The sequence below is a fragment of the Lepus europaeus genome, unplaced genomic scaffold, assembly GCF_033115175.1.
Source record: "Lepus europaeus isolate LE1 unplaced genomic scaffold, mLepTim1.pri SCAFFOLD_85, whole genome shotgun sequence".
Taxonomy (NCBI): Eukaryota; Metazoa; Chordata; class Mammalia; order Lagomorpha; family Leporidae; genus Lepus; species Lepus europaeus.
In genome coordinates, this window is record NW_026909613.1 from 159,085 (window position 1) to 182,746 (window position 23,662).

The 23,662-nt window shown below is 39.9% G+C and overlaps 1 pseudogene; it reads left to right on the top strand.

The window, feature by feature from the left end:
* The first annotated feature begins 3,294 nt into the window (after positions 1–3,294).
* On the top strand, positions 3,295–4,420 carry LOC133755718 (kelch repeat and BTB domain-containing protein 2-like; annotated as a pseudogene).
* Positions 4,421–23,662: the final 19,242 nt, after the last annotated feature.

A 23,662-nucleotide genomic window follows, 5' to 3' on the forward strand; every position in this document is an offset into this window, starting at 1 on the left:
GACAGGAACTCCAAGCCACTGCAGATAGGGAGAGAGGGGAGGCCTGGGTTCAGGGGCCAAGGGCCTCCTCCAGGCTGCACCCTTTCACCAGCGGGATCCTGCCACCTGCTGGGACCCTCCTGCCTTCCCACGGGTCTTCCTGGGAGAATCCCACCTGGAGTCTGCAGTAACCTGCTTAGGTGAGTTAGAGAGTATTGGCTGTTTATTGGCTTTGGTCTTTTTTGTTTTCTTCATATTGCTGACTCATTTCTCTGTGGGGTTTTTAATATTAAGAATGTTTACAGATATTACAAATTCAGTTCTTTTTTTTTTCTTTCTTCGTTCTTGTTTTCTAGTCTGCCTCTTGCCCTTTAATATTATTTTCTGTTTGTTTCTTTTTTCTTTTTCTTTTTTTGACAGCCAGAGTGGATAGTGAGAGAGAGAGACAGAGAGAAAGATCTTCCTTTTTGCCGTTGGTTCACCCTCCAATGGCCGCTGTGGCAGGCGCATTGTGCTGATCCGAAGCCAGGAGCCAGGTGCTTCTCCTGGTCTCCCATGCGGGTGCAGGGCCCAAGCACTTAGGCCATCCTCCACTGCCTTCCCGGGCCACAGCAGAGAGCTGGCCTGGAAGAGGGGCAACCGGGATAGAATCCGGAGCCCTAACCAGGACTAGAACCCGGTGTGCCAGCACCACAAGGCCGAGGATTAGCCTGTTAAGCCACGGCGCCGGCCCTGTTTGTTTCTTGCTGGTACTTAGTAATTAGTGGATTTTATGCATTAAATTTCCAGTAATATTGCTAAATTTGTGTAAATGTTGTACTTATTTTTAGATTTTATGAATTATCTATGTATTTTAGTGTCATCCTATAAAATTGTGTATATACACAATTTATATATATACACACACACAATTTACATATATATATAAACACACACACATTTCATTCCTTAGAAATTGAACTTTTCACATTTTTTGCCATTTTATTTCCCTGATTACCCTTACAGTAGGAAGTTGAAAAGAAACAGTGGTGGAATCTGGGTGTAGGCTTATGTGAGGGAAAAGCTTTCAATGATCCTGTATTAGTTGTATTGGTTGTTATTAGGTTTCTTTCAATCTTGATCAGATTGAAGAAGTTACTTTCTGTTTGTTTGCTTTTACTGATAGTAAGGTTTATTTTATTAGATGCTGAATTTTATTAAATATTTTTTTTGACATGCAGTTAGACAGTGAGGGAGCGAGAGACAGAGAGAAAGGTCTTCCTTCCGTTGGTTCACCCCCCGAATAGCTGCTACAGCCAGTGCTGTGCTGATCTGAAGCCAAGAGCCAGGTGCCTCCCCTGTGGCTGCAGGGCCCAAGCACTTGGGCCATCCTCCACTGCACTCCCGGGCCACAGCAGAGAGCTGGGCTGGAAGAGAAGCAACCGGGACAGAACCAGCACCCCAACTGGGACTAGAACCCAGGGTGCCGGTGCCGCAGGCAGAGAATTAACCTAGTGAGCTGCAGTGCCGGCCCGAATTTTATTAAATATTTTCAACATGTAATCTAAACAATCACGTGATTGTCTTTTTGCATTGTTCACCTATTTGGATGGCTTTTTTGGGAGTCTTGACAAATCTTGTATTTTTTATTATCTCTTGTTTGTGATCTATTATGTTTTCCTATATAATTTCATTTATTATAATAATACTTTGCTTAGAATATTTGTATCTGTTTATGAAAGCTGTGCTTTTAAAAATTATTTCAAGTTCTGGTACACTTGCATCATCATCGACATAATGCTGGTTTTCCAAAAGAAATTTAAAAATATTCTCTGCTTATTTCCACTTTGCATAAGTTTGGGAAACAGGTTTCTTTTTTCTTCCTTAGAAGTCTGGAATATACCTGTAAACATGGACCTGAAATTTTGCTTGTTAACTTTTTTTCTTGGTAGCTTTCAAAATATGATTCAACTTATTTGGTTTATATAGGAATTTCCTATTTTATGTTATATTTGTGTTTTGGGAATTTGATTTTCAAAATATGGTAGGTTTTGATCTGTGTAGTCAGAGTTTTAATCCTAAGGATTTCACACATTTCTCTAAGTAGGTTGGTAAAAGCTCTAACTTGTACAAAAGAATGATTTGGTTTTAATTCCTGAAATAGGTTATTTGTGTGACTTTTACCTTTGTTTCTCTGATCTCTTTTAATAATCTTTTATTAACTTTGCTAACATTTCTGAAAAAAAAACATTGTATCTGTTTATTTGCTTCTACTTTTTTACAGCATTTCATTGTGCCTGTTAAATTCAATGTTTTGAGTTTTTTTCTTTATAATTCTTGACAAGAAAGCTGTAATGATTGCTTTTCAGTGTTTTATTCTAACATAGTCATTGAAGGGTATAAGTTATCTCTAAGTGCCGATTTACTGCATCCTCTTTATTCCCTTCTGTGTTTTCAACCCCTTTATGTGCAGGCCCCGCCTGTCTCCCAGTGTCCTCAGTCCCATGTACCCGCAGCCATCACAAGCTACATGTGTCTTCATTTCTGTACCTGCAACTCATGTTCTGATTGGTAACTTAGTGGTTGATCCATTAGAGACCCATTCTTTTCAAATGTATGTGCATGTAATCACAGCACAGCAGCCACCCCTTCCATGACTGCAAAACAGCCATGGCCCCTCAGGCTATATCACGTTCTCATAGAGCAATATCTCTCCTGGTTTCTTTTAGAAAAGCAGTAAAATTTCCAGGCACAGTAAGTTGACATTTCCTTATGTACTGTCAACTGCATGTTTTGACAACTTCTAAATCAATTTTTCAAAACAAACAGGATTACTGTGATTGTCTGAATTTTTACTTTATGGGGTTGCCTGTTAATTGCCAGCATGTGTTGGTGCTAAAGAGATTCATATACCTGATTTTTCTATTAATTCACTACATTAATTCACTAAATCTAGAGTGGCCTGAATGCCAGGACTCTTTAATCATAGAGCATATTTAAAGAAGGTGATACAGACAATATATTTTTAAGTAAGAACTGTCTAAGTTTTTTCAGAGCTTTAGAGAAAAAAATAAAACTTTATAATTTAATAGATCCTAGCCCAGGAGAAAAAAGTTACTTTAGATAGAATAGTTTGAAAGGTTTCATTAATGGGTAATATTTGAGCTGAAAACATAATAATGGGGCGTGAAGTTCAATAAGGAAGCAAGGAAGAGAACATTTAAGATGAGAAAGCAGACAGCAAACTTAGAGATCTTCATGAGGGGAAGAAACTATGAGCGCATAATTACAGGATAGAAGTTGCTACTGTTTAACTGTTGAATAACGTGGTTGGTGATGCTTGAGCTTGTGATTATAATTTTTGCAAAAATCAAGGGAAAAGGAAGAGAAACTGCAAAGTGGCCAGCGCCAGCGGCGGGGAGGGGCGGAGCAAGGGGTGGGCGTGAGCGGAGGGGAAGGGAGGGGCGGAGCGAGGGGCGGGCGCCCGCCGCGGCTAGGGGTTCCCAGCCCGCGCGTTCCCGGGCCGCGGGGGGCGCGAGTGTGCGGCGGGTGCGGGCGCGGCCGGGACTGACGGGCGGCGCGGCTCCTGGGGAGGAGTCTGCGGCGGTCGGGCCCTGGAGCAGTGGTGGCGGCGCTGCAGAGGACGTTGCTTTCCGCGCCGGGCTGCCCGAGCGGGGCGGGGAGAGTCGAGGCGCAGCCGGAAGGAAGAGGCGGCGGCGGGGAGACCCCAGTCCTTGCCGCGGCGGGAGGGCCACGCCCCGCCGCTCCCGACGGGCCCTGGCTGATTGGGGCCCTGAGTTCCCTCCTCATATGATGGTTCTAGCAGCCTGTAGCTCTTAGTTCAGGGCCGTGTTCCTGAGTGGACCAAGTGCACGTGAACAGACACGCGTGAACCTGAGAAATGCGGGTGCTGCCGCCTCACAGATGGTAATAACTTACGCTCACATGGGGGACTTGGCGGTACATGACAGCGCTGTAGCACAGCCTATGAAACAGCCTGCTTCCTGCAGGTGGAAGATGTGTTGCGACGTTGTCGAGAATATTTATTGAAACATAAATGCCGAGAATTGTGTGCGATTGTTAAGTTTTGCTGATCTCTTCAGTTGTGAGGACTTAAAACAGAGTGCGGAAAGAACGGTGGAGAGTGAGCTCACTGCTGTGTATCACCAGGAAGCGGGCCTGCAGCTATCACGTGACCTACTGATAGCCATTCTCAGTGCTGACAGTTTAAACATAGCAAAGGAAGAAACAGTTGGAGAAGCTGCTGTGCTGTGGCTAGAGTACAGCACAGAATCACGATCCCAGTATTTGTCTTCAGTTCTTAGCCAAATCAGAACTGATGCACTTTCAGAAGTAACACAGAGAGCTTGGCTTCCAGGTTTGCCACCCAATGAGAAGTCTGTGGTGGTTCAAGGTCTTTATGTCCATGCCCAAATTTTTCAAGCCAAGACTTGGGAGATGAAATAAGTTATTCAGTAATTGAGAAACGTTCACGTGTAGCATGAGAGCATAAGAGTATGAGTTATGTAACATTGTTAGCCCTGTGTATGTGCAGTTCAAAAAGTTATAAAGTAGCTTCTTGTTCTTAGTGTGGTATATCAACATTGTGCTGAGGTTATTTAAGTATGTGTATTTCATTCCCGTGCTGCTTTTCTGAAGTTTTGGATTACAGTTCTTCCAGTGTAATTAATTCAGCTGCACTTAACACTAACGACCATGTTGGTATAGAGTTGTCTAAGTCCTATATGATGGTTGAGGAAAATCTTCCATAGTTTTATGGTATTACACAGGGAACGCTATGACTGCAGGATCAGTCTTACTATACTATTAAGTACATGTATTCTCTTTCCACTAACTTATACTTGTCTATCTAGAATACAGGTTGCCCAGTCCACTGGTCATATACCAGGTTTGGACTTACGTTGCTGGGTTTGCAATAAGAATTGCTAGCCCCTCATCGTGCGAGTTGGCGTGGAGGTTTAATCAGTAAATGTGTCCACTCTGTATCACATTTACATTGGCTCATGCATATAACTACCTGCTGCTGGTGTAGTTCTCCATCTTAAAGATTTCTAGTGGGTTTACCAGGTCATTACATCTTAATTTAATAACAAGCATTACTGCAGAGTGATTGTGTACAGGTATCTGTTAGCTGTCAGGGTTTTTTTTTTTTTTAAACCTGTTTGTGTGTGTGTGTTGTGGGGGTAGGATTAGGAAGGGGAACTGTTCAGGAATTTTCTGCACAAGCTGTGCAGATGAGCAGGTAACTCGCACTGCTCTGGCATTAATCCCAGGAACCACTAGCAGTAGTGGGGTGCCGCCAATTTAACATGAGCACAGGTGCTTCATGACAAACATTACTAGCATGTTCAACTGCATAATGTTCTGGCACTGTATTTTGAATCCCATTAATTTATTAAATAAATTGTATATATTCAAAAAAAATGAAAGGAAGGGCCGGCGCCGTGGCTCACTAGGCTAATCCTCCACCTGCAGTGCCGGCACCCCGGGTTCTAGTCCCGGTTGGGGTGCCGGACTCTGTCCCAGTTGTTCCTCTTCTGATCCAGTTCTCCCCTGTGGCCTGGGAAGGCAGTGGAGGGTGGCCCAAGTGCTTGGGCCCTGTACCCGCATGGGAGACCAGGAAGAAGCACCCTGCTCCTGGCTTCGGATTGGTGCAGCGTGCCGGCCATAGTGGCCATTTGGGGGGTGAACCAATGGAAAAGGAAGACCTTCCTCTCTGTCTCTCTCTTTCTCTAACTCTGCCTGTCAACAAGAAAAAAAGAAAGAAAGAAAAAAGAAAAGAAGGAAGAAAGGGACTTGAGGGAGGAGGGAGGAAGAGAGGTAGGGAACTATGCATATCTTTAGAATTTTACATGGAAATACATGAAATCCATTCTCTTTATAGTAAAAGAATTAATACAATTTTTAAAGGTTTTTTTTTTCATTTTTATTTATTTGAGAGGTAGATTGACAGACCATGAGAGGGAGAGACAGAGAGAGGTCTTCCTTCTGTTTTTCACTCCCCAGATGGCCACAATGGCCAGATCTACTCTGATCTGAAGCCTGGAGCCAGGTGCTTTCTCCTGGACTCCCATGCAGGTGTAGGGACCCAAGCACATGGGGCATCTTCTGTTTTCCCACGCCATAGCTGAGAGCTGTATTGGAAGAGGAGCAGCTGGGACAAAAACTGGTGCCGATATGGGATGCTGGCACCACATGTGGAAGATTAACTTACTGAGCCATGGCGCCAGCCCCAATACAAAATTTTTAAAACTTGATTGTCATGTAAGATGAAGATAAAAGTGAAACATGGTAAATATAGTTAATAATAATGGATTATATTTTCCAAAATTGTTGAGAAGATAGATTTAAGTAGTTCTCAAAATATATGCGAGGTGATATTAAGCCCATTTCTTTAGCCATTCTATAATTCATACATATTTCAAAAACAATATATACAGTGCTACTTCAAAAATTTTTGTAAAATGAAACATTTTTGGTTCAGAAAAACTTCAAATTCATATATAGTTTTTTATATAACATTTTCAGTGACTTTTTTTAAAGATCCTGTTATATGCATGGTTTTCTAGTTTTCATGTACCAAAACAAATGCACTTTTGAATTCCATCTTCTTCAAACTTTTTGAAATACCTATAGTACATAATAAATGAAAATATAATGTTCACTTTAAATTTTAATTAAATGTTTTTATCAAATGAATAAATAATAAAATCAGAAAAGATTGAGTGATCTTAAGCCTGGAGGTCTTTTTTGTAGCTGATGTTTTAAAGAACTCACTCATCTTGTGGAGACTGGATAGTAGAAGGGTAAGAATAAATGGTAAGATCCAGTTAGGAAACTAATCAGGTTGGCTGTTCCATTACTGACTTAGCTGATCATGGCATTGTGAATGTTGTCCTCCATGTCTCCTATTTTTCTGTTGATTGATTGCTATTACAAGCAACACTGTGAGGAACATCCTGTGCAGATGTCTTTGTGGTCTATTCCTTTTGTTTCCTTAGAATAAACCCCCAGAAATGAAATTACACATCACAGCTCCTATTGTTGTGGCCATCTGGGGAGTGAACCAGTAGATGGAAGACTTCTCTCTGTGCCTCCGCTTATCTAACTCTGCCTTTCAATAAATAAAATAAATCTTTAAAAAAAGAAATTACTTTATCAAAAGGTGTTTTTAGTTTAGTCTCTCATTACACAAGGTATCCTACCCTTTGGAGTCATGATGCTTCTGCTGTGGCCATTTGAGAAAAGATAAAGAATTGATTATTGTTATGGAAGCATGGATCCTGACTTCCTGTCTTTCTACTAGAAACCATAGTTTGAGCATTACTAATAGCCACAGCTGACAAGGGAAGTTTTTCTTTTCCAGAAAATGGTACTATGCTTGGGGCTGGCGCTGTGGCATAGGAGATAAAGACTCTGCCTGCAGTGCTGGCATCCATGTGGGCACTGGTTCGAGTCCCAGCTGCTCCACTTCTGATCCAGCTCTCAGCTATGGCATGGGAAGGGAGTAGAAGATGGCCCAAGTGTTTGGGCTCCTGCACCCACGAGGGAGACCTAGAACAAGCTCTTGGCTCCTGGCTTCATTCAGATTGGTGAAGCTCCAGCCATTGTGGCCATCTGGGGAGTGAACAAGTGGATAGAAGACTCTCTCTGCCTCTGCCTCTCTAACTCTGCCTTTCAAATAAAATAAATTTTTAAAATGTTACCATAATAATGTAAAATTGAAGATAGAGTTTCATTAAAAAATATTTTGTGAAGCCTAAACATATATGGACTCCACAACAGTAAGCATAATTAATTGGTCAGGTAAATAATTAGTTGATGCAACTGCAAATATCAAGGTAACCTTACAAAATAGGTTAAAAGGGGAATAAACATAATGATAGAATATAGGCAGCAGTTTGTCATCATTGCATTAGTTAATTTGAGAAGCTTTTATATGTCAGTAGAACAAAGTGGCTAGATTAGGAAAGAAAGAGGGAGCCCTTAGTTAAAGTTCTGCTAAACAACATAATTTTTGGTTTGGCTATGTTCCACACAGTATTAGGACATCCTGCGTTTTATCTGACAGACCCATTCTTGTAGCTGTGCAATTATCACATATTGCATATACATATTGTCTTCCAGTGAAACATGTTTAACTTAAGCCTATAAAACTTAGCTTTAAATCTATGTTTCTGAAGAATTTTTAGGCTATAGAGTAAAACATTCAAGGATAATATAAGAGAATCCAGAAAAAAAAATGACAGTGAGGTGCGTTTGGTGAAACTGGCCTTTGTTTCCAGTAGGTCAATAAAATATTAAAGGGAATGTACAAGACTAAATGACAGAAATGAGAAAAGAATAGACCCAGTCATTTGACCTGCTTTGTATCATGGACATGTGTGACATGTGGAGAAATTGAAGTAATCATTGCTCATTAAATTGGACAGAAATGCATGGCTGAAAAAAATAAATATTCATGAAATGATAACTGTGATGCTCATAGAATGTTCTTATATTAGAAAAAAGTAATACTTGTTTCCATGATGAGATCTGATGAGTCTTAAAACTAATAGAAAATATGTACTATGAAAACAACTATCCATTGATTTAAATATTTTTGCAGAAATACTTATCTTTCAATTCCATGTTTCTAAAATCTTTTCAATGTGCCCTTGTTTATATATGCTAAGAAATCTCCCCTGAACCTCATGTTGTTTTTGTACCACCCAGTGTTGAAGGTGATTCCTGTCTGACTTGTTTTCAGGTTGTAGATTATGATTAAAAAGAAATAAAATAGCATATTTGCAGTTGTTAAATTCTGGATGTTTTTGTTTTCAAAGATTTATTTATTTATTTGAAAGGCAAAGTAACAGACAGTGTGAGAGAGAGATCTTCCATCTGCTGGCTCACTCCCCAAATGGCCACAATAGCTGGAGATGGGCTAATCTGAAGCAAGGATCAAGGAGCTTTTGGGCCTCCCATGTGGATGCAGGGGACCAAGTACTTGAGTAATCTTCCACTGCTTTCCCAGGTGCATTAGAGGGAGCTGGATCAGAAGTGAAGCACCTAGGACTCAACCCAGTGCCCATATGGGATACTAGCACTACAAGCAACAACTTTACCCACAACACTGTGCCGGCCCCAAAGTTTTGGACTTATAAGACAGAAATTTCACTGATTGGAAGCTAAAGATATTTCAACAGACACATGAAAAAATGTTCAAGATCACTAGCAATCAGAGAAATGCAAATCAAAACCACAATGAGGTTCCATCTCACCCTGGTTAGAATGGCTCACATTCAGAAATCTACCAACAACAGATGCTGGAGAGGTTGTGGGGAAAAAGGGACACTAATCCACTGCTGGTGGGAATGCAAACTGGTTAAGCCACTATGGAAGTCTGTCTGGAGATTCCTCAGAAACCTGAACATAACCCTACCATACAACCCAGCCATCCCACTCCTTGGAATTTACCCAAAGGAAATTAATTTGGCAAATAAAAAAGCCATCTGCACATTAATATTTATTGCAGCTCAATTCACAATAGCTAAGACCTGGAACCAACCCAAATGCCCATCAACAGTAGACTGGATAAAGAAATTATGGGACATGTACTCCATAGAATACTATACAGCAGTAAGAAACAACGAAACCCAGTCATTTGCAACAAGATGGAGCAATCTGGAAAACATCATGCTGAGTGAATTAAGCCAGTCCCAAAGAGAAAAATATCATTTGTTTTCCCTGATCGGTGACAACTGAGCGCCAAAGGGGAAACCTGTTAAGTGAAATGGACACTATAAGCAACAATGAACTGATCAGCTCCTGTCCTGACTTTAGATGTACAATGTAATACTTCATCCTTTTTAGTATTTGTTGTTGTTGTTGTGGTTCTAGTACTATTGGTTGAACTCAGTAATTAACACACAATTATTCTTAGGTGTTTAAATTTTAACTGAAAAGTGATCCCTGTTAAATCTAAGAGTGGAAAAAGAGAGGGAGGAGATGAAGAGCTATGGGTTATTTAACTATGTGCTTATTTTCAAAGACTTGAATAATCACCTTGTAACAATGATCAGATTTGGTCTATGTTATGTCATGATTTTAAGGAATCTTATTTCAACCAGATATTTTGGATTTTGATATTGGCCTATTATGCTATGTTATATGTGCGTACATATTGTATGTCCACATGGGGAAATTTTATTAAGAGTTTTATTTTAAATGGCTTTTAGATAAGATTGTCCATAAATTTAAGCTGCTAAAATCAATCAAAGATACATTTTAATTTGTATGACCTGAATCTGTGTATCATATGTTTTAAACTTGTTGGTAGAAAGAAACTAAAAACATTTTATATGGTTGTGCTTAAGTTTACTGGTTAAACAAACTACACCATGTTAGATATTTAAGACGTGTTTTCAAATACATGATTCTTAAAATTTATAGAAGGCATTGGACCTTCCGGTAAATGTTTTATTAAGTTCTTATCTAAGGGTTGAAACGGTTTGCTAAGTATTCATGTAATATTGCTATTGTCAGCAAGTGATCTAGGACTTGCTCCCTCATTTCTCTATTCTAAGCCCAACTTGTTCTTTCACTTCTCTATTCTCTTCAAGGTAGGGAACTAATTCTATTATGAAGGAATCTGTAGGATGCACAATTTAATCTTTAGACCTTATAAGAGATGGCTAACATTTTTCTGTAATAGCATAGCCAAAATAAGAACTTAACTAATAATCTCATAGCTAGATTCACATCGCCATCAGCGAAGTATACAGTAAGTAGAAAAAAAAACCTCCCTTTCAGACCAAAGGGAAAGAAAGTTTTAAAGTGAGAATATAATTTTCCTCATGGGCATTGTCTACCTTAGAAAAACTACTACAGAACATGCCTGTGACTATAGACTTGTAGTTCAGGCCACCAAAGATTAGAGATGGGACACGGGCACTCCCTTGACTTGCATCGTCTGGTCTGCTTTAACACAAACCAGGAGGGAAAGAAAGCTAGGCATCAGAAGCAATGGGTGGCAGGCCTATTAATGGCTGATCTTTACAGTGATCTGCCCTCAAGGAGACCCAACAGGCCAGTCCACTGCAGTGGCTTTCAATGTGGTAAGCCTGGGCTTCAGCAGAAGTCAGCTTTGTGAAGAGCCCTGGCAGCTCTGCCAAGAGTTGGATCACTGGAAATGGACCTGCCCTGGAATCGAAGGATTTCCAGGTCAGAGACACAGATCTTATTGGCTCTAAGCTGAAAACCCCTTCACTCAGCCCAACTTCCAAAGTGACCACTGCAGTTGAGGGGACAGCCAAGTAGGGTCAGCAACATTGCAGGCAGAACTGTAAATTTCTTGTTAGAGATGCCCCCTGCCTTTACCTGGCCAGCTCTCCTCCCAGGCCAGCCAAGTAATGAAAGTCAACAGAGTGCCTTCCCCTAGGGGGTTCACACCTCCCTTAGGATATACCCCATGTGAAGAGATAGATAGGTCTGGGCCTCTTAACTTACAAGGCCTAAAGCCCAACAGATTATTATCAAGCCCCTTCTATCAGGTTCTATTTGCCTCTCAATCAGAAAAATTACTTGTAGCTTAGACAGCACCTTTCTTAGCTCCTCTAATAATGACTCTGTCCTTTGTTCTAGACCCTGTCTAGTGCACTTGGGCCTCATTCCTTTGTAATCATAACCTCTACTCTACCACCAATGGCTCTACTCCCAACCTGTGTGTACAGATGGTCCTCTTCCCCACTTAATGCTGTATAATTGTTCAGACCTGGTTAAGGCCACTCTTAGGATCATTGGTTACTATCCTCAACCTGTCTTTTATGACCTTGTCTAAATATGATCAGAGTCGGGGAACTTGGAAGGCTTCCATAGCCTTGGCAACTCATGACGACAGCCTAGGATGGTTACTGGCGCCATAAACTAGAGTGTCAATTTGTTGGGTCAACAACAGGAGCCACTGTGCGCTTGCTCCTGATGTGGGATCTCTGTCCTTAATGTACTGTACATTTTGATTTAATGCTATAACTAGTACTCAAACAGTATGTTTCACTTTGTGTTTCTATGTGGGTGCAAACTGTTGAAATATTTATACTAAATTGATCTTCTGTATATAAATAGAATTGAAAATGAATCTTGATGTGAATGGAAAGGGAGAGGGAGCGGGAGAGGGGAGGGTAGCGGGTGGGAGGGAAATTATGGGAAGGGGAAGCCATTGTAATCCATAAGCTGTATACTGGAAATTTATATTCATTAAATAAAAGTTAAAAAAAAAAGATATTTGTCATCCATTCTCTCAAAGAGACTTGGCACTGTTTAGCAATAAACCCAGAGTACCCAACTTTACTATTCAGGTTGCCTGTCTATGCTGAGGTACATGCATTGCCAGCTGTCACTTCCTTGTGATATTGGATTGTATTTAAAAACAAAGAAAAAGATACTCCAGCCCTGTTCACAAACATGAAATTTAAAATAAATACATAAACCTTCAAATGCAACAGTCCATAGTTTCTTGCAGTTTCATGTTGTAAATTTTCAAAACATAAAAAAACCAAGAATAAAATGAAAAACAATAAGACAAAAAGAAAATACTTAGCAATACTGCTAATGACAATAATGTTAACATTTTAGTAATATACCCTCTACAAATTGTGTTCTTTCAAATTGTGACCCAAGCACACAGGCCCCCATCACCATCTTAATAAACACTTAGAAATCTGGACTCTTTTGTAGAAAAGTTCTAATCTAACCCAGACCTCAGTTGACAAGACATGGAGTCTCCAATTGTACACTGATTTATCCTAGTAAAAGGGAAAGAGAGACAAGGCAAAGCAGTCAAAATGAAGACAACTCTGATCATTGAGATTTCAGATAGTGAAGATCCATGTTCTCATGGATCATCCACACATACATAATTATTTTTCACTTTCATTAATTTCCCAAATAAAGGCAAAATGCTGTCAATAAGCTTTTGGAAGGACATTGCAAAGTATATTAACCAACTTTGCATGGGACTATAATCTATACATTTCATTTCTCCACAGTGGGACAGTGAACATATTTAACTAGCAAAAGGTCTGAATCAGAATTTCTAATACTCACTAAAAACACTTTAGAAGAAATATTTGCTTAACTTTATTTTTTGATGGTCAAGTAGCATAAAGCTCTAAAAAAAGAGTACTTTCAATTCATTGCCATTCTCACAGTGTTCTAAATGCTTCACTCTGGCTCTAAAACCAAACTACATCACAATAATTGTCAATCTCGATAAGTACTCAGAATATAAGTCAATGATGCACTGAGATTTGATTAGCCACATTGATAATTTTAAAAGAATTTGAAATAAAATACTAGGGATGGAGGCAGCAGATAGCATGGTAAAAATAGTCTTAGACTGGGGCCAGCGCTGTGGTGTAGTGGGTAAAGCTAATGCCTGTAACCACCAGCTTCCCATATGGACACCAGTTTGAGTCCTGGCTGCTCCATTTCTGATCCAGCTCTCTGCTGTGGCCTGGGAAACCAGTAGGGGATGGTCCAAGTCCCTGAGCCCCTGCACTCACATGGGGACCAGGAGGAAGCTGCTAGCTCCTGGTTCCTGGCTTCGAATCAGCGCAGCTCTGCCCATTGTGGCCAATTGAGGAGTGAACCAGCGGATGGAAGGCCTCTGCCTCTCCTCTCTCTGTGTAACTCTGACTTTCAAATAAATAAATAGATAAATAAATCTTTTAAAAATAACCTTCAATTAGTCCTGTATATAGTTCACAATCACCAATAGGCATACAGGCAAACCTCTAAAATAAACCTTTAAGCTACACTTATTTTCTTATATTTAATTTTTTCTATGCTTTGAATCTTATTTAAGAACAAATCTTTTGAAGGCATATACTCATTCTATTACTTGAGTGTTTATGGTTCTAGCCACATTCAGAATTTTCAAATCTCTCTTTGACAGTTTTTATTGCCTTCTTATCCAGGTTAGTTGGAAGCATCACTTTACACTCCAAACTCAATTTTTCCCATCATTTATGGTTTCTTTCTTAAAGATTTTGCTATTTTCTTAATAACTTGGATTTTATCATAGCATCCAGAACTTGTATTTTATTTCTTGTTTTTATTTATTTACATTTTACCTGAAAGGCAGAGACAGAAGAGAGAAAAAAAGATCTCCTATCAGCTGGCACACTCCCCCAAATACCCATAGCAGCCTAGGATGAATGAAACTCAAGTCACTTGAAACTATCTTGGTCTTCCATGTGGATGGCAAAGATCCAGGTACTCAGCACCTGCTGCTTCCCAGATTGCACATTAGTATGGTGTGAGCTTGGACTCAAGCCATGTACTCTAATATGGTATGCACGTATCCAAAGTGGCGTCTTAACTGCCATGCCAATCACCTGTCCAAAGTCCTTTACAAATATATTGAACTGGGGCTGGTGCTGGGGCATAGTGGGTAAGGCCGCTGCCTGCAGTGCTGTCATCCCATATGGGTGCCTGTCCTAGTCCCGGCTGCTCCACTTCTGATCCAGCTCTCTGCTATGCCCTGAGAAAGCAGAAGTTGGCCCAGGTACCTGGGCCCTTCACCCACATGGGAGGCCCAGAAAACACACAAGGCTCCTGACTCCTGGTTTTGGATTGGTGCAGCTCCAGCCAATGCTGCCAACTGGGGAGTGAACCAGCAGATGGAAGACCTCTGTCTCTCTCTCTGCCTCTCCTCTCTCTGTGTAACTCTGACTTTCAAGTAAATAAAGAAATCCTTAAAAAATATATTGAACTAAAAACAAACAAACAAACAAACAAAAAATATATTGAACTAACTGGTGACTAACTTACTCAAGGGAAAATGCATATTTGAAATTATAAATACTAGTAAAGTCATGCGGGCAAGCCACGCCTGTCGAACGGAACCTGAAGGAGGGAGCGGGAATGAAAAGAGGGACAAGGGCGCAGAGAATGGAGCCAAGACAACAATGCTGATCAAGGCTCATTTATTCCAGCGTCTCAGTGATATTTTATACATAACCAGCTGCAGCTCAAGGCAACACAGAAGTGAACAACACAGGCAAGCAGCTTATCAGGCTTTCTGCAACACAATCATAACGTAGTTAATTTTAGCAGAGTGTTCTTGTTTGATCATTCTCCTAGAGCATGGGAATAGGTGACTTTTTTTCCTCCCAGGAATTCCACAAGCCAAGACTGAACTTGACTTGTCTATGACTTGTTTATGGGCTGCCTACAGTAAAGGAGACTATTTAATGTGCTTTGAGTGAATACTAAGGGTTCAGCATATTATAGCAAAAAGTTCTTACTGCCTGTATGCAGGCGTTTGTCACTGTGTATCTGGGTACCTTTTTGAACATAAAGGAAAAGTATATTTCCACTTACACATTATAGTTTCATTTGAGCCATGCGACTGAGTGCTGGTGAATAGGATGTGGTCAGAGGTAATCAATTCTGAATCTGATACTTCAGAGATGCAACCCTTTCTTCTTTGTCTTGTAATCTACTTGGTAGATCAGCCACAGATGCTTATGCAGTGGAAGGAACTTTGATGTTGGTTCTACTGCCTGGGCAGGAACTTCAGTTATGGCTTCCCTACATGGCAGTGGGTGAGATATGAGGGAATTTAAGAAAATTCATGGAGAGTGAATTAAAAGTATGAGTTTGTTTTGATATATGTGATCTTTGCAAAAAAAGGCATTTTTGTAATATATGGAAAGTACATAAGGTGAAAAATACATTTTTATGAATTTCAAATTGCAGTTGCACCAAAATAAAGCCATATATTTAATTCTGTTTTATGAACCTTTAAAAATGTTTTTATATTTGTTTCTTTGAAACTTAAAGCAACAAAGAGAACTACTTCCATCCTCTGGATCATACCCCAGATGCTTGCAACAGCCAGGGCTGGGCCATTCTGAATTCAAGACCAAGAAACTCCATCTGGGTCTCCAATGTGGGTGGCAGTAATCCAACCACTTAGGACATCATCTTCTGCCTCCCAGTAGAATTAGTATGAAAATGGATGAGAAGCAGAGGTAGGACTTGATCCCAAGCACTCTGCTGTGACTCTCAAATGGTGTCTTAACCTGTTGCACCTCACACTAGCTATTCTTTGAATGTTTTGAAGTACTTGCATAGTTTTATTTTACCAAGTATCTGATATTCCAGGTGTGACTTATTACCTCCACAGTATCTACTTTCTCTTTCCAGCGAAGAATATCATGAAAAGATGATTGTGAAAAGAAATATTAGCGAAGACAAAACAAATCTTAAAATATGAAGATTAATAAGGAAATGGATTTCAGATGATTGAAACTTGAGATGGCTTTTCTAGCAGGGGCAAATATCTGATAAAATGCTTATTTAGTAGATAGAAATTGTGTGATAGCAGATGATTCCATGAAATAAATCTAAGACAATAGTGTTCAGCAATGTGATGATTTCTAGGATGGGAAAATTTGTTTTCAAGCCTCAACATTAAGCAACCAATGTACTGAGACTTTGACAATGAAAATCGAGTAAGACTTTTTAGGAAAATAGTATGCTATAATTTAAGGACCACATTGAAGGAAAGACTTTTTTTACCATCATTTTCCCACTGTTCTAAGGACATTCCCTTTAATTTGAGAGGAAGAATCATGAACAGGAGAGAAGTAATAACAATATGGTTCATATCTGTCATGCAAATTACTTCTAACAAGGTACTGTTTGGAATCAAAGTGACAAAAGGCCCACTGAGTCTTTGAAGATTTTGTTTAATAAACCATGAGCCTTAATTTACTTGCCATTACCAAAAATCTTGATGAGGCTGGAGCCATGGCAGAATTTGTATAAGGTGGTATCAAGATCACTATTTCACAGTGGTTTCTCAATGTCAGGAGATACCTCCTCAAAATGACAAATAACTACAGTGCCAATACACATAACCACAAAAATATATTTTTAAAAAAGTGAGAAATATTCCAGGTCCAAAATCCCTAACAAAAGTGAAGTATTCACAGCAGACTCATAGAATGGCACATGTCCTAAACAGCACTCTGGCCTGATTCAGCCCTTAAGGCATTCGGATCTGGCTAAAAAGTCCTTGAGAGTTTCTCAGGCATGGAAAGCTAAGACACTGTGGCAAAAAATGATCTAAATGAAAGATCTCTGTGAATGAAATCCTAGCGGAAAGAATGGGCCATCAAAGAAGGAGGTACCTTTCTCTGAAGGGAGGAGGGAACTTCCACTTTGACTATGGCCATATCTAAATAAGATCAAAGTTGGTGAACTCAAGAGGTTTCCATAGCCTTGGCAGCTCATGACAAGAGGCCTCAGGTTGATTACTGACATCATAAATTAGAGTGTCAATTGTTAAACCAACAACAGGTATCACTGTGCACTTACTCTCCATGTAGGATCTCTGTCCTCAATGTGTTGTGCTATGTGAATTAATGGTGAAACTAATACTAAAACAATTCTCTATACTTTGTGTGTCTGTGTGGGTACAAACTGTTGAAATCTTAGCAAATACTAAGTAGATCTTCTGTATATAAAGATAATTGAAAATAAATTGTGATGAAGAATGGGATGGGAGAGGGAGTGCGAGAGGGGATGGTTGCGGGTGGGAGGGAGATTATGGGGAGAAAAAGCTGCTATAATCCAAAAGTTGTACTTTGGAAATTTATATTTATTAAATAAAGTTAAAAAAGAAAGTGAAGTATTCATCCAGTGGAGAAATTTGGTGGGATGCCTTTAGGAGAAAAGCTGAAATCAGGGGGATGTGGTAAAGGATTGTTGGTTTTCTGGAAGGTACATTGATGCTGGTGGGGCCTAGGAAGTAACTCACACATGTTACCAGCTCATGCACTTATTTAATAGCCAAGAAATACAATGAGGAAGATCCACTGGGAAGATAATCCAGTATGAATGCTAGCAAAACTAAAAGCAAAGTAAAGAAAGTTCAAATATATGATGAAAAGAATAAGAGAAAGAAAGCTTCCAGAAAACAGAGAGGATCCATCTTTTAGTACAATTTGTAAACAAAATACAACACCTTAGAATCATGATGCTAGAAGATTCTTCATTGCCTGTCCACTAACAACCTAATAGAAGCTACATAAAAGAGCATAAAAGCCACTGTGCTCCAACATGAACGTGGAGCAGGCACAGTAGCAGTGCACCCCCAGAGCAACAGAATAAAAAAGCAACATAAAGAAGCAAGAAAGACATGATCACAAAACATGAAAACAAAAATCTAGCGTTGCAAGATGATCTGACATAGTAAAACATTCGATTGTGAAAGGACAAATTGGTCAGAACAACTCAAGTAATAGACAAAAATGTAAATACCAAAAGGGAAAATAATTAGAATTCAGTAAAAAAGAATTAGAGAAGAAAAAATGACTATAGGAAGGAAAATTAAACTGAAGGTAATACAAGAGTGAAGATAAAGAAAACATATTTGAGGGATCGGTGCTATGGTGTAGTGGGCAAAGCTGCTGCCTTGCAACATCAGCATCCCATATGGGCACCAGTTTGAGTCTCAGCTGCTCCACTTCTGATCAAGTTCTCTGAGATGGCCTGAGAAAGCAGGAAAACATGGAAAGTCCTTGGGTCCTGCACCCACATGGGAGACCAGGAAGAAGCTCCAGGCTTCTGATTTGGATCAGCACAGCTCCAGCCATTGTGGCCATTTGGGGAGTGAACCAGTGGATTGGAGACCTCTCTCTGCCTCTCTCACTATCACTCTGCCTTTCAAATAAATAAATCTTTTTTTAAAAAAAGAAAACAGATTTGAGAGGATACCAAGGTTGTACATAGAGAAGATAATTTAGCAATGGTGACAACACAGAAGCAAGTTGAAGCACATGCTGAAAATCTAGAGTTAAAACACTTTAAGTGCAAAATATACTTGATCACCCATGTTTATGCAGTGCAAATATGTTTTTTAGATTCAAACATTCAAAACTTAGACATGTTCTTATAAAACATAACATTGAAAACTTAGACATGTTCTTATAAAAGTATTGAATGTGTAAAGCAAATGAAGATATTATGGTTATCTAGAAAGCTAGGCATTGATGAGGAAAATGAATGGTAATGAGGGGTTTCAAATTATCTGAAACTACAGAAAGAAAATGTGAAACCATAAAACACCTCTTACACAGATGTGCTTAATAATCTTTTTAAAAATTACACTTCACAGCCGGCGCCACGGCTCACTAGGCTAATCCTCCGCCTTGCGGCGCTGACACACTGGGTTCTAGTCCCGGCCGGGACACCAGATTCTGTCCTGGTTGCCCCTCTTCCAGGCCAGCTCTCTGCTGTGGCCAGGGAGTGCAGTGGAGGATGGCCCAAGTGCTTGGGCTCTGCACCCCATGGGAGACCAGGATAAGCACCTGGCTCCTGCCATCGGATCAGCACGGTGCGCTGGCCGCAGCGCACCAGCTGCGGTGGCCATTGGAGGGTGAACCAATGGCAAAGGAAGACCTTTCTCTCTGTCTCTCTCTCTCACTGTCCACTCTGCCTGTCAAAAAAAATTACAATTCACAAAGACATTTATAATTTTATTACTTTCTTCTGTATGATAAAAGCCATGTCTTTAACATGGTTTCAAGGACACAATTATACTAATAACCTTATGGATTAGGATTAATTTACATTTTATTTATTGAAAGAGAGAGAGATTGATTGATTTATCTTCTATCTGCTGGTTGACTTACCCCAAATGGCCAAAATGGCCAGCACTGCTCCAGGTCAAATCCAGGCATGTGGAACTCCACCCAGGGTTCCCACATGGGTGGCAGGAGACCAACCACATGGGCCATCTGCTACCTTCCCAGGTACATTGGTAGGGAGCTGTATTGGAATCAGAGAACCTTAAACTCAAATTGGCACTTAGATATGGAGTGCCTGCATTTCCTTCAGTGGTTAACCCAATGTACCACAACAGCAACTCCAGATTATTTTAATTTTACATATGGGTTTCATTGTTCTTCCACCTATGGAATTCTACAATAGAAAAGCATTTATCTTTCAGATTATACAGATCCAAACATGTGTAGCATACTATTGGATGTCATATTTGTTAAAATTCCAATGCCCTGAAAGCCACTCTAGAAATAATGGTATTTAGGTACAAGGCCTCATTATTTTAATTTAGGTGTAATTTTTATTAAAAGGCATTATGTTTAAAAGATCACTATAGCTGAAGAAAGAACCTAGGCTAAACAACATTAATTCTGGAAAAATATTTTTAATTGTATTTAAAGTATGCAGTTTCCATTTATTTCATATATACAGATTTTGGAACATATTTTAACTTGATTAATACAGGCAGGCTGTCAGTTATTTATGATGCCATTTCCATGGCTTAAATCCCCAAACACAAGCCACCTCTCTCCTATTCACAACCTTTTCTGCTTTTAGTAGTAACTGTTATCCATAGTTTTCATTTAAAAGTAAATGACAAAAGCAGTAGGAATACTCCTTGAAAACATAAACAGTCAATCAGGAAAAGTGGCTTATAAAGCAAAAGCTCAACATGATAGGATAATGAATTTGTGTTCTGTGAAAACTGTTAATTGTAGGATAACAGGTTGTCAGTAAAACAGGATGCTTCAAATGTAAATAGCCACAAAATATTGCTTGTAAATGTTAGATTTGTCTCTATGAAGCTGGTTTTAATGATTATAATGATGATTATAATGGAGATATAAAAAACTGGTTTTTAAGACTTTAAAATAATAATTTCTGTATTAATACAATATATTTTCTATTCAATGAAACATAAACATAGAAAAATTATGGACATCAATAAAGAAAATGATACAAAATGATTCCAGTTAAGAATACACAACGTCAAGCACTTGCATTGCAGCACTGTTGGTTAAGCTACCACCTGTGATGTTGGCATCCTCTGTGAGAGCTGGTTTGGGTGCCTAATGCCTCACTCCTAATCCAGCTTTCTGATAATGTTAATTCTAGTGCTTCCAGCAGTAGAGGATGGCCCAAGTACATGGGAGACTCAGATGGGGTTCCAGCCCCAGCCATTGTGGTCATTTGGGGTGATAAACCAGAAGTAGAAAATCTTTTAATCTCTAACTTTGCTTTTCAAATAAAATACGTTAGCAACAACAACAACAAAAAAGCAACAACAAACACTGTGAAAAATCATTTGTGGTCTTTTAAAAATACTTATTTATTTCTTTGAAAGTCAGAGTAAGAGAGAGAAAAAGTCTTCTATGCACTAGCTCACTCCCCAAATGGCTGCAACTCTTACAGTGGCTCTAATTCGGGTGCAGTGATTGGTTGGGGATCAGCATCCAACACAGGGTCAGGCAGTGGTTTTAATGGTGGCTTTGGCTCAAGCATGGATTCAAAATCTTCTGGCTGGGGAATGTAGACCATGGGCTGTGGTTGGTTGGTTAGAACGGTGGGAATTCAATTTTTTCTAAACTCATGGTAAGTAAGTCTATTGTAAAATACATATGTACTAAGAATTTTCAAAATTAGTTTGTTCAGTGTGGAGTGTATTCAGCAATATTTTTGACATTTTTCTTTAGAAAAAAAGGAAGAGCTAAAGGAATTTTATAAGTTTTGTTACATAAAGGGTTGAAATAGTGAGTGGTTGAAAGTTGAACTGCTGTTTGCCTGATTGGTAAACCAACAAACTACAATTGATATCGAAAGGTTTCCCTGTAATCTCTTATCCCTGGACTTGTCAAGTGAATTTTTTGCATGTTCAAAGTGGAAACCATTGATTTAGAACTACATTCTTTTTTGGCCGGTGCCGTGGCTTAACAGGCTAATCCTCTGCCTTGCGGTGCCGGCACACCGGGTTCTAGTCCCAGTTGGGGTGCCGGATTCTATCCCGGTTGCCCCTCTTCCAGGCCAGCTCTCTGCTATGGCCCGGGAGTGCAGTGGAGGATGGCCCAAGTCCTTGGGCCCTGCACCCACATGGGAGACCAGGAGAAGCACCTGGCTCCTGGCTTCAGATCAGCGAGATGTGCTGGCCACAGCGGCCATTGCAGGGTGAACCAATGGCAAAAAGGAAGACCTTTCTCTCTGTCTCTCTCTCACTATCCATTCTGCCTGTAAAAAAAAAAAAAAGAACTACATTCTTTTCTCCTTGTTTTAATTTGATCCCCACCCTATTGATTTTTTCCTTAGAAAAGTCTTCCTCTCGGGAGATCATGGTGTCACGCAGTGTTTGGTTCTTTTGGTTTTGTTTTTAACACTTGTCTCCCCTCATACAAAAGTACGATATGAAGCCTTCATTTAATCTCTGCAGTTCATCTCATTTCAAATGTTTATGGAAGAAGCACTTCACTGAAAGTAGTGCTGTAAACATTCTGCCATAGGAATACTTCTGTCTACATGCTTTCTCTTTCAAGAATTGGTCATCACATTGTGCGGGCTGTGTCTCTGACGGTGGGTGTCCCATTTTTATCCAGTACTCTTTATTTCATGAAGGAGTCGTATCAATGCTGTGAATGCAAGGCTGTGATATGGATCCAGAAGGCTGTTTGAACTTTTGAAACCTTGTGTGGGATTGATGGTGATGCCAAGGCATGAAAGGCTAGTATGAGCGAGGGAAGGAGAGAGCATATGCAGAGACTTGGTGGTGCATAATGGATATTTTTTTTATCTTGGAGAGATGTGCCTCTCAATCCTGTGGCTTTGGTGCGAGAGTGTGCAGAGAGCAATGATAGCAAATAATGTATGAATGTTTTTTGCATTCAAAGAACATCCACATCTGTTGGAAGACTTTAAGTGAGTTTTGTTCCTAGATAACGCATGTTAGCTGAATGTGTTAAGTGAAATGATACTTTTATCCCCTGGCCCTTTGTCAACCACTGTGAATGCTGTATGGTGTGTGCTTCTCCTGTTACTGATCTGCAAGTGTGGTCATGTGAACTGAAGCTGCTGGGTGAGAACATGGACTGAGCTTGTGCTGTGCTTTGCAGGAGTACATGGAAGCAGAGTTCCCCAGTGAGCTCAGGTGTCTCCAAGAAGGGTGGAAGTTCAAATGTCTGTTAGCTACCCATAAGAATGCTGTTTGCTGCAGTTCTGTGTCCTGTGCTTGGATGCTTTTTATAAGAGCTGTCAATGTTGGAAATTCTTAAATAAAACTGATTTAAATAATAAAAAAGAAGTATCTCTTTCATAAACTTAGCTAAAAGTATCCTAAACAAAATATTAATAAATGAAATCACACATAAAACATAAAAAAATCAATAGCAATCAATACATAATAAAAAATGCAAGAGTGGTTAAGATTCCTTACAAGTCACCCAGGCAGGTAAAAAACTACAAGAAGAAAATCACATGCTCCCTTTGGTTATTTGTTTAAAAGCATTTAATAAAGTTCAACATGCAATTAAAAAAAAACAAACAAACACAACACAACCACAATGCAGAGAGTTTTGTAACCTAATCAACAGAGAAAGGAACCTACAACAAACACAGCTAATACAGAGTTGTTTAAATCTTTTTCCCTGAGAGTAAACCTAGACGCTGGCCAGCTCAGCGGTGGGAGAGGGCGCCATGACCGGTTGGCGCTGGAGCGTCCGGCCGTGGAGGGCCCTGGCGAGTCTGGGTTTCAATCCAGGGCTGGACTTTCTCCTTCCATGTTTCAAGGCCGCGGGGGGCTGTGAAGGGCAGGGAGTTGGCCCAGCAGGAAACCTCGACTTGGTTCTAAGAGCCCTGAGGTTGA